Source organism: Mus pahari, chromosome 11, assembly GCF_900095145.1.
Source record: "Mus pahari chromosome 11, PAHARI_EIJ_v1.1, whole genome shotgun sequence".
Lineage (NCBI taxonomy): Eukaryota > Metazoa > Chordata > Mammalia > Rodentia > Muridae > Mus > Mus pahari.
The window spans coordinates 52968661-52981670 of record NC_034600.1 but is presented as its reverse complement, the minus strand read 5'-3'; the positions used below and the strand labels follow the sequence as shown (position 1 = coordinate 52981670).

The 13010-nt window shown below is 40.0% G+C and overlaps 2 long non-coding RNA genes and 1 other non-coding gene across 4 annotated transcripts in view; 2 read left to right on the top strand and 1 right to left on the bottom strand.

Moving 5' to 3' along the window:
• Window positions 1–2264: 2264 nt before the first annotated feature.
• LOC115065009 lies at window positions 2265–8832 on the bottom strand. Of its 2 annotated transcripts, none has more exons than XR_003844821.1 (4): window positions 8628–8832; window positions 7098–7187; window positions 4398–4484; window positions 2265–2609 (listed from the first exon to the last, which is right to left on the bottom strand). It is a non-coding gene; the product is annotated as an uncharacterized LOC115065009 (long non-coding RNA). The 2 variants fall into 2 exon arrangements; XR_003844820.1 differs by lacking the exon at window positions 8628–8832 and adding an exon at window positions 8031–8128.
• Window positions 3684–3815, top strand: LOC115065054. Its single transcript, XR_003844852.1, has one exon. It is a non-coding gene; the product is annotated as a small nucleolar RNA SNORA17 (small nucleolar RNA).
• Window positions 8833–12780: 3948 nt separating the features above from the next.
• Window positions 12781–13010, top strand: part of LOC115065005 — an 8492-nt gene continuing 8262 nt past the window's right edge. Inside the window, exon 1 of the long non-coding RNA XR_003844811.1 lies at window positions 12781–12949. This is a non-coding gene — a long non-coding RNA (uncharacterized LOC115065005). The remainder of the gene's footprint in view (window positions 12950–13010) is intronic.

The window sequence follows — 13010 nt, the reverse complement described above, 5'->3', positions numbered from 1 at the left end:
CACACACACACACACACACGAACACAAAGTAAATCTTAGCAAACAGAAGAAAATGGAAAACAATCGTATGTTCTCTGTGATTAGAATGGAATAAAAGTAGAAACAGAATCCTTCTCAACAAATAATTTTGGGAAAGTTGAAGGTCCATGTAAGCTGAAACTAGATCCCTGCCTTTCATTTGGCACAAAAATAGGTTAAAAATGGATCCGGCACCTTATAGGGAGACCTGAAATTCTGAACCTGTCAGCGGACCACACTGGAGAAGCCCCTCAAGGTATAAGCAGTGGCAAGGATTTAGGAAAAGGATTCCAGTTGCTCGAGGTGAAGGAACATGTACGTTGACAAATGTGGCTGCATGAAATTACAGAGTTTGTGCTCAGCAAATGAGAACAAAGCTCGACTCAATAGACAGGCGCATAAAAAACATCACCTGATGATATTTATCAATGTTTTAACCCTTTTTCTTTCTTCTTAGTAAACAGTCAAGCATCTAAACAATAACTGCTTAATGCATTTAAAGCAAAAAGTGGAATAGGTCGATTCAGAATTTTTTTTTTTTTTTTTTTTTTTGCCAAGAAATCTGTGTGGCCCGCTCCCATTTCAACTTGTATAAGGCTTACTCGTATTTCAAGAAAAAAAAAAAATGCTTTCAAAGTTGCTTGTGCATGGAGATCACACAGTATCTGGCAATACTCCTGGTAACTTGAGCACTTGGGTCTGCGAGTCAGCATACCATGGGGAAGGGACCACACTGACAGCCATGACCTCAGCAAAGAGGTAAATCTAGGGAGAAATTGCCATGTTGACAAGAGAAGCAGCAGTATCAGTAAATTGCTGGAATTCCTTTGCAGAACACAAACATCTCTGTAATGTATTGTCTGGTAATGATTAAGAGTGCTGCAGTTGGACTTCTCAGTGTGCCTTAGAAACTTAGAGAGAGAGAGAGAGAGAAAAGGAAAGTTGGGTATGAAAAAAAAACTTGAATTGACATTTATGTTTTAAAATATTTTTCTGTATTTGAAAACTGATCATATAAGAGGTTTGCACTTACCCTGACCTTTTAAAGATTGCCGTGTCTTCTGAGGCACATCTCTCCTGGTCCTTAGGCTGGTGAGACAATTGGTAGTTGGCCTTTGAATTATCTCTTGGTTCTCAACCTTTGATGTAGCCAGGAAGACATATGTAGAAAGGTGCCAGAACTCATGGATGTTAGACATTGTTGACTCTCAAAGTTTGATCCAATTGCTTCTTTAGTCCCTTTCCTTGTGGATTTTGATGCTAGGCTGCCTTCTAAGTATTGATTATAGTGCCTTCTCTCATGTGTGGCTTTTATCATGCGTTCTGGGGATCAAACCTAAGGCCTTGTGTTTGCACAGCAAGCACTTTACCAACTGAGCTGTCAGGCCAGCCTCGCTTTTGTTTTTCAATTAATTGGGGTCAATTTTTGAATCTCTCTTGAGATGAACAGTCCGAATAAAACTACCTGTCACAGCTATAATAGTAGCTCAGTGTGTTCTTACAGATTATCTTTTGCTAAGTAAGTATTGTGATTCAAACTAATTACATATGTTAATTATTTAATAAGTGTTGTTGATTCACACATTTTTTTCAGAGGGAAAAGACATTTTGAGAGAAAAAGAACCCTGTATTTCTTGAAGGGTAAAAGTTGGAAACCCACAAACCAGTCCCTTTCTACAGTGGTTACTAGGCCAGTAACTAATGACCTTTCATTGGAAGGATCAGACAGAATTTTAGGTTTTGTGAGTCAACTAATTGTGTCTGCCTTTGTAGCATGAAAATAATCATAGGCAAATATAAATAAATAGGTTTGTCTGTGTCCTAATACGAATTTTCTTTGGGGAGGGAGGTGCTGGGGATTGAACCCAGGGCCTTGCAGGTACCAGGTAAATGTTCTACCACTCACATAAATTTCCATGTTTGCAACTGCTGAAGTTTTATTTCAAAAAATGAACAGGGTTGATGCATAGACAGAAGAGTTGGGAGTTTAAAGCAAGTCCTGAATACATAAAAAGACCTGATTTCATGAAGCCCCAACTCCAAACAAGCAAAGAAACAACAAAAAGTAAAAAATAAAAGCCAAGCAAGCAAAATAATGAATGAATGAATAAATAAATAAATCCAAGCAAAATGAATGAATGCATGAACAAATAAATAAAGACAACTAGTCAACCAACCAAACAAAACGATCTAAGCAAAAAAGGGAAAACTAACCAAATAATAATAAAAGGATATACTGGGCTAAATTTTTTCCATTATTGGTAAGATCTAATACCAAGAGCTAACTTACTCACCAAGAGAAAAGATGCAGAGAGAGTGAGGATTATCTGGGAGAAATCTGTTTTATGTGTATTAAATTCTGTGCTTTCATTTCCTGCTCCAAATATACTGACGTCAGTGAGAATAAAATGACTCCAGATAAGTCACATCATAGTTTTCTAGAGAAGACATAATTAGCATTCCTCTGGTTATGAACTCAGGACTCCATTTGCACACGCTGGTGTTGACAATAGACAGGTGCAGAGTGATTCTTAGCAGCTTTACACTGGAGAGCATATGGCAGAGCAAGTTCAGGTCCCATTTGGAAAGTTCTAGAAAAGTAGAAGCCTAAACATCATCATGTGCAAAATGCCACAATTATAGCTACTGGATATGACAAAATATCAACGTTCTCCATATTCTCTCTCTCTCTCTCTCTCTCTCTCTCTCTCTCTCTCTCTCTCTCTCTCTCTCTCTCTTCATGCTCACTAGAACTCACCATTCCCAGCTGCCATTCTAGTTGCCTAGATTAGGTTTTTGCAGTTAGTTACATCTTACAGGTTGAGATTTGGATAATTGGATACAGGTAGGAGTGCTGCATATGAATTTAGGAGAGGCAGTGTGCTCTTCTTTCCCTGCTTCCACATATTGGGTGGGGTGCACACACTATGGCCACAGCCTTATCAGCTACACTAGACTATAGAAAGAAAGCCACATGCTGAGATAGACAGAGTCTGGCTGAAAGGAGCTTGTGTACCAAAGCAAGAAAGAGTGCAGTGGATAAGCATCATCTTAGGAAAACCACCTTCCTGATCATTTCCCTCAACAGGAGCAGGCACCTCTCTAACTCCTTTGTCTGCTCCTGGGATTCTTTCCTTCTTATTGGGTTGCCGTATCAAGCCTCAGTAAGAGGGCTTTTGCCCTGTCTTATTGTATCTTCTTTTGCCATGTTTGGTTATTGTCTCTTGAAGGCCTGCCCTTTTCTGAATGGAAAACAGAGGGGAAGTGAATCTGAGGGAGAGGAGAGATGGAGGGTGGGCTGGGAGGAGTTGGGGTAGGGGAAACTGGTCAGTATATATTATATGAGAAAAGAATCTATTTCAATTAAAAAAAGAACTGAGAAAGAGATCATCATCTCATTTCTAAGGAACGTTATTATTGGGGTTTAAGAGATGGCTCAACAATGAAGAGCACACACTGCTCTTGCAGAGAATCTGAGTTTGATTTCAAGTGCTATATGAGGTGGTTCATGATGACTTGTAACTGAATCTAACAGTGACACACTCACACTTATATGCACATACCTCCCAACTATGGACACACAGACATAATTAAATCAACGAGAAAATTTTACAAAGGAATACTACTATCATTTTATTATTTCTTGCTATAAAAATAGAATTTTCACTGCCCCTATAGGCATTGCAGGTGTGGCTGCTGTGTCACATGTGTGTCAGTAGGTGACAGAAAGGAAAGAGGCAATGTCTACAGTCAGTGTTCCAACCTATGGACATTTGTATGATTAGTAGTATAACATTCCCTAAAATAAGCAAGCTTGAGATGGCCTTCAGTCTGGAGCCATGGGGCCCAGACAGAAAGCTATCCCGAGATGAACACCAATTCAGCCCCAGGGAGGCTTGGACAGACTCCAAGGATGAGAGCAAGCTAGAGAACAGAAGAAAACCCTGCCTGGGACTTCAGCCTTGGACAAGGTGGAAGTGATCCAGAGAACTGGCCCTACCCCTTACCTGCTGTAGCATTTTCAAGAACATACCCTGTACCTTGCCTGAGCATTACAGTAGAGCTGACCTTGGTGGCAGAGGGAGTGAGCATGGGAGATCTTGCTCAGCTACTTGTCTGTCTTGTGGTGACATGGGAGAGGGAGAGATGCCCTTTCCCAACTCTCATCCCTTGCCACCTATGGCAGGTAGGAGAGCTGGCTCTGGTGTCATGACAGCAAGAGAGAGGTCCCTGACCCTCACCTGTTATGACACTCAGGAGACTGGGCCCTGCACCTTGCCTGGGTAGCATGTGGAGGTGGCATGGGTGGTGGGAATTGCTGGTGAGCTGTCCTGAGGATGTGAGAATGGGAGAGCCAGTGGGCTGATCAGCTTAAGTACCTCTCAGGTCCAGATCCTGGGCTTTGAATGTCCATCTCAGAATCTTCCACATCAATGAGCTGCTGGAGAGTAGGAAGGGGCCCAGTCCTACAGATCCAAAACCACAGAATTTCCGTAACATAGGTTAGCAACCGGATATCAGAAAGGGGTCTCAGTGAGGTTAAAGTATTGATAGAATAGCAGAAGCTAGAAGCCTTGTACCAGGCCAAGAAGTCATTGTAATGAACATTCACAAGCAAAGAATTATAGACACACTACAGTTTCTACAACAATACTTTTTTTTCCCTCTGTTGCCAGGGAGGTTGCAAGGGTGGAGGGCATGGGTGGATCTGACTGGAATTGGGTGCATGATGGGAATTTCACAAAGAACCAAGAAACAGTTAAGAAAAAGAAGCAGAATTTTCATTGAAACATCTACTTTAGTTTTGTATTTAGAAATTTAGGCCTCTGAAATCCCATGCATGCATTATGATTTAAATAGCACTGGGATTTTGAGTTCCTATCTAAGTCATTCATAGGGTATCTATGTTATTCCAGGACTGGAGAGGGACCAGAGGAGGTGGGAGCACTTGAGTTCATTCCTGCGTGTGTTCAACTGCCTTAGTTAAATGTTTGATGTACAGAGTTAGGTTAATTCTGGATAAAATGCACGTAATAAGTCCTCTGAAGTTTATACTGTTATTAACCTCATTACAGGGTTCAGAAAGAAAAGGTCATCTCCATGTTTCCACTGGTTTTTTTTTTTTTTTTTTTTTTTTTTTTTTTTTTTTTTTTTTTTTTTTTTTTTTTTTTTGTGAAATTTCCTGTTCTATTCTATTAAGTATCTTATTTGCTACGTAAACACAGTCATGCTTTTCCTGAAGACGCTCCTTAAGTTCTCCTGCTTTAGTTCAGTAATTACATATAGTGGGAAGATGGTTAGCGTCACAAGGGGCAGCAGCCTGCTTTGCAGCCTCACTGACATCATCAACAGAAGGCTCTGGGTTCATTCACTCAACAGTCAGTGGACTCTTACTATGTGTCAGTACCTGGTCTATGGCAAAAAAAAAAAAAGGACAGACAATACAAAATGCGAGTTACTGGATGTTTTCTTTTTTGTTTTCCTTTCTTCTGTGGAAAAGATGCTTGCCTTTTCCGTTTCTTGGCTTGAATATTCAATTTTTGTCTTTCTCATTTTCTGACGAGACTATAGCCACTTTTTTTTTTTCATGTAAAAGGACTCCTTAGTCATTTACAAGACTTTCCATTGTCATTCATCTGTATTTCTTATTTTTCCATTTTCCCTTTAAAAAAAGATTCTTTATTATTTATGTATTTGTGTGATTTTAAAAAGTTTTCATGTAGCTGGGCTTCTGTTTTAGGTATTTGCTTTTGTTACTTAATCTACATCAGTTTTTCTTCAACCATAGCAATCTCTTGAAAACCCTCTATTCATTCTTCCCCATAACCATTCATGAGATTGTGGAAGGGCCCTCTTGGTCCCACTGTCATAAAAGCATTGGAGCATTCTCACAGCGGTCTATCACCAGGGCTCTACGATCCAATCCCTATTCACTTTTTCTGCTATCTTGGCACACTCTGTATTTTGCCAAAATTAGTTTGTTAATTTATTCTCATTTTACATGTTATGAGAGTTTACCACACATGCAAGCTGGCACCTAATTTACAATTCCACTCCAACTTCTAAAGTGCAGGGATAACTAGTGTAAGTCACCAGGGCTTAAGTGACGGCAAAACTAGTCAATCAAACAATACATTTAGTGGATCACTTATCTGTGTTCTATATCTAAGATGATCTCTGAGAACAAGAAAAATAATTGAAGTTTTCATCTTACAGAAGAATGTACCAACATCCATGGAGTGGACAGAAGAATGCTGCAAGCAGATCACAGACCAGGAATCTGGGAGCTGTGTCCAGTGGAGGAGTGCTTGACAGGAAGTTAGTACAGCAGAGAAAAGTGCGAATAGACTCTAAGAACGATGAAAGCATTTGGAGTTGTAGAAGGTTGATACTTTTAATTATAAAAGATAATTCTGAGGTGGCCCTGCAAAACAGTGGATAGTGATTGGATTTCTAAATGATAATTCTGTTGGTATGCAAACAATAGAATATACATGACTTAAATACTTGAATTTACAATAGAAATTTTGCACGTTACATATTATTCTTTTCATTTTAGCCAAGCCAAAGAGAAATAGACTTGGTCATACAATAGTGTTTTCCCATGCTAACTTAGTTTATATATAAATTTATATAAATAAAATAAGGAAACTCATAATCAAGTATTCAAGAGCTTTTCCAGGAAGCTGGAATGTCTTAGAAAGTGCCAGCATATTTAGATTGGTAACTTCTGGCTCAAAAAATATTTGATTAATGCCAGAAAGGGATTAAGGAAATGAATACACTTTCTGTAATGAATCAAATGAAATTACCCATAATAGTTATAAAAAGAAATTATGAAAATAGTTTGGATGTCTGTTCTTTTAAACAGTCGTGCCATATTAAGAAATGGCAAGCAATAGAATTCCTGAGGTGTCTATCTCGTCTCAGTTGACAGAATCTGGATAAGTGTGTACAAAAGAAAGTCTCTAAACCCTGGTCACATTCACAGGGTGGATGGGGTTGGGGATTAAGGAGAAATGTATTGAAGGCCAGCATTTCCCATGCATATCTAAGAGCCTCACCACATAGAAACTCACCTGTGCAATGCGGACTGGAAGTAATTGTGTTGTCACCAATAGATTTCTCAGACTGGTTGTCATTGTTGTCCTTAATGAGGCCAAGGGGTTCTAAGAGTGATAGATTTTTGAGTATATTATTTCTTTCACATGACAACTCATCTCGGAACTAGTTTCACACTCGCATGAACTTTGATCACATGTCATAATAATACATTTGGAACTTATCAGAAAAAGTGGCATGGTCTGGGGCAACAATAGTGGCCTCCATTTTAAAAAATTTTGTCAGTGACTGAATCGCCTCTCAGTGCTAGAACATACTAGTATTGAGCAGTCATTGCATTTTTATCACCATTAACACACACACACACAGACACATAGACACACTAACACACACAGGGACTTCTCTATAGACACAGAATCCCCCACAGACACAAACAAACATCCCCTTGCACGCATGCATGCACACACACACACACACACACACACACACACACCTCGAGAATTTTCTCTATGTCAGGTACCAGGCAAGCAGGATTGTGATTATGTCGTTGTAGGATCATAATATGAATTATTACTGTCCTTCATCAGCTTAGAGAAATATAGGATTTATGGACAGCAGTGACAGGAAGCATGGAATGGGGATTTGGTACATAAGCCAGGGCCAATTCGAATCCGGAATTTGAGCTCCTTAGCTAAACTGTCTTCTGCTTCTCGGTGTTCATGTTCTACATGCTATGAAATTCATTGTGTGAAAAATAGTGATGTTGAGAGGAATAGCTACTAATTCCATATAGAATAAAAACAATTTTAAAAATCCAGAAATCATGTTGCCTATTCTACAGCACTGCCTCAGTCTGTTCAGACAGGAATGAGTGAGCTCATTCCAGGTGGGAGAAGCGAGACACTGAAGTAGGACCCATGGCTATAGACAAATTTTTGCCAATCACTTACTTTTGTTGCGGGTAGCTCCTCTACCGAGACTGCTGCGCTATGTTAAATAGTTAATCCAATGAGACAAGGCAGGCATGCATGCCCAAAATGCACATCACTCTAAATGAACTAAAAGAGAAAGCATTGACTCTATATGCTTCCAGCTATACATTCTGGTTTCTTTTTCCCTTTTGTCAGGCATTCCAGAAGACAGTTATCTCCTCTCTCCAGTGTGTGGCACTCTGCTTCCAGCCTAGCCATCTGATGCAGAGCCTTCAGAAACAAATCTCAGGGCCCCACTATTCCTAATATGGAACATTTATTAATGATGTCTTCTGGTGCCAAGCCTTAGCGTCTTTCCATGAGCCCCTCAGTTCTACAGCTTTTATGTTGCCAACACTAGTTCTACATGGCAGGTGTTTACACACCTCCAAGTACAGCTGTCAGCTGCAGATGCAGCCTTTGGCCCTGTAAAGCACAACATTGATGTGCTGACCCTGAGGAGATACTACTCAGAAGATTTACCTCAAGGATATTGCTTTCTTGTTAATTATAAGTAACCGTTCAGCCCTGTCTAGGCAATGCATATTGTCTCAATAAAGCAAAAGTTTCACTTACATGGATTCTTAATCTGAGAATATCACACAAAATGACTCTTAAAGGTACACCGAAACTTTCCTCTGAAATTAAAACAGGCAGTCTGCCATTATCTGCTTGCTGTTATGCCCAAGTGACAGGGACCCCTAAGACCACTGAGGAGCCAATTCCTATGCAAACACATAGGGTCTTTATTATGAGCTCACAAGCAAGATCTCTAACTATTCCCACCACAACAGGTCAGAGTGAGAGCCTCGAGGTTAGGGGTGTGGGGTATTTATTATAGTTACAGCAAGCTTGGGGAATTTCTATTCGGGTCAGCAAGTTAATATTTTAACAACTGCATTTGTGGTGTAATATGCAGGAAGCAAACATGGGGGCAAAGACACCTGACAAACAGGATGGCTAAGTTATCTATTTTCTGCAGGGCGTCTGAAGTTATCTCTATGCACCTTGACCCTGCTATTGGGATGTTTGCCCAAGTGGACTTTGTGTTTGTTTGTCCCCCCCCCCCCCGGAATTGGAGTTTAGTCCCTAGTCTCACACAAAATGGAGTTTCTTCAAAAAACAGAGTCGGTTGGGCTTTATATTGGCAAGCCTATCTTCCATTCTTCCATACAAGGATCCCTTTCAGGTCTGACCACTCTATTTTCCACTTTCACAATTCTCCAAAGAGAAACACACACACACACACACATGATCAGGTCTGTCACAGCAACCTCCCACTCTGTGATACTAATTAGTGTCCTAGCTTGCTTTCTATTGCTGTGTTAAAACACTGGACAAAAGCCACACAGGGAGGACAGGGTTCATGTGATCTTGCACTATCAGGTAACAGTGCATCTGTGAGGAAAGTCAAGGCAGGAACTCAAGGAGGAATGATGTTAACTGGTTGGCTCCTCCTGGCTTGTTCAGCTTGCTTTCCATCCCAATCCAGGAACACATACCTAGAGATGGTACTGCTCACAGTGGGCTAGTCCCCATCAGATCAATCATTAATCTAGAATATACCCCATGATCATGCCCAAAGACTGGTCTGATAGAGGCCTGCTAGAGATTGTCATTTCCCAGGTGACCGTATTGTTCATAGCAAGTTGACAGACACCAGCTAGTACACTGAGCGTATGAGGATGCTGAAAACTCACTGAACAAGGAGGGGAAAATATGAAAAGGAGGCTTTTATGGCCAAGGATCTACTGCCTTGACAGTAGAGGATTAAACTTCTTCTCTGGGACTAGATGTACTAGACATAACATTTGGGTTTGGGGTGTGGTCCATCCCCCTACTCTGAAACATCAGTTGTAGTTTTCAGCTCTCCAGTGAGCTTAATGTATGAGAAAGCAAGTGAAAGTGAAAAAACATTTCCTTTTTAAATTTAAGAAATTTAAACAAATGACAACTCAGCAGTATTTTAGTAAATCTGTTTGTATGTGTGTCCATATGTATGAATGGATGTGTGTAGGAAAGACCCTTAAATTTTTTAGAATGCTGGAATATGGACTTACTTTGTATAAGACTTCTCTTTGTATTATATATACAGTGAATCCTCTGTGCTTTTAAGTACAACCGGATTAGTTTACACTGCAAAAGTGTGAGTAGCACAATTTACACATGAATGGAATGAACTTCTAGTTCTTGGGTTTTTATATTTTCTCTCTATATATATCTCATCTCCACCATCCTTTTGAATTTGTGTTTTGCTCCCTCCTTGGTGTGTTATAAACTCTGTTTATTCAATTTGCATAAAGTGAAAGAACAGGACTAGATACAAATTGTGCCCAGTTGACATTTTCCTTCCTGCATGCTATGGAATCCTTCTGGTTTGTCTGAGGGGCTCTGGGGAAGGAAGAGATGCGAAATGCTGCTGCTTACATTCAAAGAATGTGTTCAGTTTCAGTGACAATTCAGCTTTGTTGGCCAAGGCTTTCAGAGAAATCTAAGGTGTGTTTATAAGTAGCATAGTTTAATGCCTTTGTTTAGCAGTGGTCACTGCAGGGAGCCTCCTGGACAGGGCCAGAGTAGTGGTGGAGTCACAGAGTAGGACTCTGGTGATGGCTTTAAAGTCTGAGGGTCTAGGGGCTTTCTAGCTCTCTAATTATACTGACATGCTGATGATAACTTCTAAAAAGTCCTAAAAACTTTCTTGCTCTTTCTGAGGGTAAATGACTGCTGGTTTAGGCAATTAACACCTGTAGCCTAACGGTGGAGGATTAAGCAATGCAGCCTTTGTTCTATCTCAGCAGGAACTGCTGGGCTCTAACTTTCAGCCTGCTAGTAGGAAGTCACAGGAAGAGAAGACACTTAGAGAAGTGATTATAGAGTTTATTAATAAGTTGTAAAAGGTTTCCTAGGAAAGCTATCTAAGGGGAAAAACAGAAAGATCCTAAGCGGGGGTGGGGTGGGGGGAGGGAAACATTCTCTAAGTGGGGAAAGGGAAAGGATTCTAGTCTAAGTGGGGAAAGGGAAAAACGTCTCCTCTATTGATCTTGCTCATCTCTTTGTCCTCAGTACTTATACATGTTTCAGAATACATGATGAGATGTTACAAAGTTCATCACAATTTCACACAGAAAATCAAATCATAAATTGAAATAGAGGTATACAACAGCGAATGTTTACATGCATATCCATCAGGAGCAATTATCTAGCAAAACATCCATTACCTCTCTCAGTTCCACAGCTTCACTGAAGGTTTAAAACCATAACTAAGTTATTAGTGAAGTTTCATATAGATAGATATTTTATCTTCTGACATAACACCTTTAATAACTCATTAGTTCCCTTTTTATGACCTTTGGTTAATTGTTTTACAACCTCTTGGAATGTGCTCTGGTTAGGAGAAAGTCTGGTTACCATCTAAGATCAATTAACTGGTGACACTTGGGAGACTGACAGAGTTCTCATTGCAGCTTTGACTATCAGAAAAGGACCTAACAGCAGTTCCACTATAAAAGAGCTTAATAATCACAGATATAATTTTAGGAATTCTTATAGGATCATCATTAAGACTTAAGTCATCTATTTGTCTATATAGCGTCACTACAAGATAGTACATCTTCGTGGATCTGCAGAGATCTGCTCCAAAGGGGTGTGCCACTACTTATTGATTGCTCTATGTGTATAATAATAACAGGAAAATCATATTAATAGCAAGAATCTTTCCTAAAATGAGTCCCTCTCAGCCTTGCTTAATGAGGGCTCACTTGTTGCAGATTATATAATAATCTGAAGCAGGCCACTTCAGAATGATCACCTGCTAGTTATTAGCTTGTTCCATTATGGCTTCTGACAGGTCACTTCCTTTTTTTACAATAAGAAAGCAAGATAAAATGTTAAGAGCTTTAGAAATGAGAAAATGAAGGTTGTCTCAATGGAAGTGCTGAAGCCAACTGCCATGGGCTGAACCCAGTTGGAGTCCCTCAAACTGGAGGAGAATCAGAGTTCTGGTACTCAGGTGGGCAAGGATTCAGCGAGTGACAAACAGACAAGAGCACAAGAGAGTGCTGAATCTGAGTGTAATCTTTCAAAGTGAGCATCGGACTCATATAGTCATTACAGAAGAAAACAAGGAAATTAGGTAATACATCAGCCAAGATACATTAAGGTCATCCGATGCATAATGACTCTACACAAAACAGAGAAATGCATACATAAAAGCTAACAGAAACCAGGCAGTGTTTACAACTGAGATTAAAATCAGCCCTGTCTAAGGTCAGCTTATTCTTAGAAGTCAGGGGTAAGGGCTTCACACCCTAGCCATAGTTCCAATTCTAGTTCATTGTATAATCTACCTTCTCGCTAGGCCATTGCAAATTCCTGTACATGGGAGTGACTCAGCTGTTATTCTAAGTATTTACTTTAGTGCCTTCTTAAACCACAACCCACCTTCTTTCTACTATTATGGAATGTAGTCTGCCATACGTGACTGTATTGAGAATTCTAAGTTTACCTTGTTGAACTTGCCCTGAGATTTCTAACTCTTTTCTAGTAAACTGCAATGCCTGATTTCTTTCACAATCTCTCTGTCAACACTGGAGGTATTTCGTCTGAATAAGTAACATTCTTATGAAATTTAAAGCCCAAGGTCAGCTTAACAATTGACTAGGATATTGGGACACCAGTGGAAGCCAGGAAGCAATGGTCAATCTAACTTGGCTATTTGTCAAATCATTCCTTGGGGACTATAATAAAACAATACTGAAAGAAAGCATGCAAAATCCTCCATGGACTATCTCAAGGACACCAAGGACCCCAGGACCCCAGGAGACCAGTTTCTGTGAAACATTTTGCCTCAGGACTACGACCAAGCTTTTGGACTTGTCATGCAGACTCCACTGGAGTGGGTATGGCAATCAACCTTACCAACACTATGGTCTCTCTCTCTCTCTCTCTCTCTCTCTCTCT